Source organism: Orycteropus afer, unplaced genomic scaffold (genome assembly GCF_000298275.1).
Source record: "Orycteropus afer afer isolate SDZICR_OR568_19922 unplaced genomic scaffold, OryAfe1.0 scaffold01664, whole genome shotgun sequence".
Taxonomy (NCBI): Eukaryota; Metazoa; Chordata; class Mammalia; order Tubulidentata; family Orycteropodidae; genus Orycteropus; species Orycteropus afer.
This window is the reverse complement of record NW_006923251.1, coordinates 18,550-22,084: the sequence shown is the minus strand read 5'-3', so window position 1 is coordinate 22,084 and position 3,535 is coordinate 18,550.

Below are 3,535 nucleotides of genomic sequence, written 5' to 3'. Positions count from 1 at the left end.
GGCTGGCGCGGGATCAGGCAGTGTTTCGTTCTGCTGTGTATGGGGTCGCTATGAGTCGGAAATGACTCGACGGCACTTAACAACAACAAATGGGCAAAAGATTGAATGGTGCAGGAAGCATCAAAAGAACATGGAAGGAATACACAGAGTAACTGTACCAAAAATATATGGTCAGTTTTCATAAATTTCAGGAGTTGGCAGAAGATCAAGAACCAATATTGTTGAAGAAAGAAGTTGAAGCTGCACTGAAGGAATTGGTGAAGAACAAGGATCCAGGAATTGATGGAATACCCACTGAGATGTTTCACCAAACGGATACCCCACTGGAAGCACTCATTCAATCATGCCAAGCTATTTGGAAGACAGCCACCTGGCCAACTGACCGGAAGAGATCCAAATATATACCCATTGCAAAGAAAGGTGATACCACACAATGTGGGGATTATCAAGCAATATCATTAATATCACACGCAAGTAATATCTTACTAAAGATCATTCAAAAAAAGTTGCAGCAGTGTATTGACAGAGAGCTTCCAGAAATGCAAGATGCATTCAGAAGAGGACATGAAACAAGGGATATCATTACTGATGTCAGATGGATCTTAGCTGAAAGCTGTTTACTTATGTTTTATTGACTATGCCAAAACATTCAATTGTGTGGATCACGACAAATTGTGGATAACCTTGAAGTGAATGGGAATTCCAGAACACTTGTTTGTACTCACAAGGATCCTGTACATAGATCAGGAGTTGTCGTTTGAACAGAACAAGAGGATATTACATGGTTCAAATCCAAGAAAGGAGTGCATCAAGGTTGTATCATTTCAACATACTTATTCAACTTGTATATTGAGCAAATAATCCAAGAAACTGGATTATATATGAAGAAGAACATGGCATCTGGATTGGAAGAAGGTTCATTAACAAACTGTGATACTCAGATGACACAACTTTGCTTGGGAAAATAAGGATGACTTGAAGCACTTACTGATGATTGAAGACTACAGTCTGAACTGTGGATTACTCTTCAATATAAAGAAAACAATAATCCTCACAACTGGTCCAATAAACAGCTTCACAGGGGACGGAGAAATGATTGAAGTTGTCAAGGGTTTCATATTACTTGGTTCTACAATCAGTATCAATAGAAGCAGCAGTCAAGACTTCAGGTGACATAATGCATTGGGCAAATCAAGTGCAAAATACCTCTTTTAATTGATGAAGAGCAAAGATATCTCCTTGAGGACTAAGTTGTGCCTGACACAAGTTATGGTATTTTCAATTGCCTCATATGCATGTGAGATTCAGACAATGTATAAGGAAGACTGGACAAGAGTCAATGGTTTTGAGTTGTAGAGCTGGTGACGAATTCTAAGAGTACCGTGGTCTGCTAAAAAGGACTAACACATCTGTCCAGGAGGAAGTGCAGCCAGAATGTTCCTTGGAAGCTAGAATGGCCAGACTTCTTATCTACTTTGGTCCTGTTGTCAGAAGGAACCACTCCCTGTAGAAAGATATCATATTTGGTAAAGCAGAGGGTCATTGGAAAAGGGGAAGGCCCTCAACAAAATGGATAGACACAGTGCCTGCAACAATGGTCTCAGGTATGTTTTTGTTGTTGTTGCTTGCCGTCGAGTTGGCCCCGACTCATAGCGACCCCTCCTTGGGTTTCCGAGGCAGTATCACTACGGAAGTAGGATTGCCCAACCTTCCTTCGGTCTCAGGTATAGCAAAGATCATTAGAAGATATGTCAGTATCTTCTTTTATTTCAGTTGGTTTTGTTGTGATGTCACCCTTTTCATTTATTATTTGGGTTATTTGCTTCTTCCCTTTCTTCTCCTTTGTTAGATTAACCAGTGGTTTTTGAAATTTTGTCAATCTTTTTGAAGAACCAGCTTACTGTTGTGTTCATTTTCTCTATTTTTTTTTTTTGGTGTGCATTTCATTTATTAATCCTCTGATATTTATTATTTGCTTATAATAAAGGCACAGGACAGGGCAGTATTTCGTTCTGCTGTGCATAGAGTCGCTATGAGTCAGAGACAACTCGATTGCACCTAACAACAACAACATTCAGGAGGTACATTGGTCTGTAGCTTTCCTTTTTTGAGGTATCTTTTCCTGGTACTTGTATTAGTGTTATGCTGGCTTCATAGGATGAATTTGGTAGTATTCCATCTTTTTTATGTTCAGGAATAGTTTGAGAAGGATAGGTTTAACTCTTCTTTGAATGTTTGGTAAAGTTCTCTAGTAAAGCCATCAAGGCTAGGACTTTTGCTTGAAGGAAGTTTCTTCAATTTCTCAATTTCTTCTTTTGTTATGGGTCTGCTCAAGTATTCTATCTCTGACTGGGATATTTAGGTAGGCCTTGTGTTTCTGGACACTAGTCCCTCCCTTCTGGGTTCTTGAATCTGTTGGAGAGCAGCTCTTCATAATATTATGTCAGTATCTTCTTTTATTTTACTTGGTTCTGTTGTGATGTCACCCTTTTCATTTATTATTTGGGTTATTTGCTTCTTCTCTTTCTTCTGCTTTGTTAGATTTACCACTGGTTTTTGAATTTTGTTGATCTTTTTGAAGAACCAGATTCCTGTTGTGTTCATTTTCTCTATTGTTTTGTTTGTTTTTTTGTTTTGTGTTTCATTTATTACTCCTCTGATCTTTATTATTTCCTTATTTCTGGATAGTGTAGGTTTCTTTTGTTGCTGTTTTTCTAATTGTTGGAGTTGTTCAGTTAGAGTATTGATTTTATATCTTTCCTCTTTTTTTGATGCTTGCATTTATTGGTGTAAATTGACCTCAGAGTAATGCTTTCATTGTGTCCCAGAGGTTTTGGTAAGATGTATCTTTATTCTTGTTTGTTTCTAGGAATCTATTTATTTATTTGACACTTTATTTCTTCTCTTATCCAGCAGTATTTGAACTGTGTATTATTCAGTTTCCACACATTTGATGTTTTTCCTTGATCTTTCTATTATTGATTTCTAATTTTATAGCATTGTGGTCCAAGAAGATACTTTGTAGTGTTCCAGTGTTCTGAATTTACTGAGGCTTGTTTTGTGTCCTAACATATGGTCCATTCTGGAGAATGATCCATGTGCACTGGAGAAGAATGTTATTGTGCTTTTGTTCAGTGGAGTGCTCTGTATACTGTATATGTGTATGAGGTCAAGTTGGTTGATTGTGTTGTTGAGTTCTTCTCTATCTTTGTTGAGCTTCTTTTTCTAGTTGTTCTGTCCCTCCTTGAAAGTGGTGTGTTAAAGTCTCCTACTACTATTGTACAGTTATCGATTTTTCCTTGCAATTCAGTTAATATTTACTTTATGTATTTTCTTTTCAATTCAGTCAATATTTGCTTTACATATTTTATTGGGTGCATAGATATTAATTATGGTGATATGTTCTTGGTCAGTTGATCCTTTTAGCATCATATAATGCCCTTCTTTGTCCCTTATGCTGTTTTTGACCTTGGAGTCTATTTTATCAGAAACTAATATTGCCACTTCTGCTCTTTTTGGTTGCCATTAGCCTGGT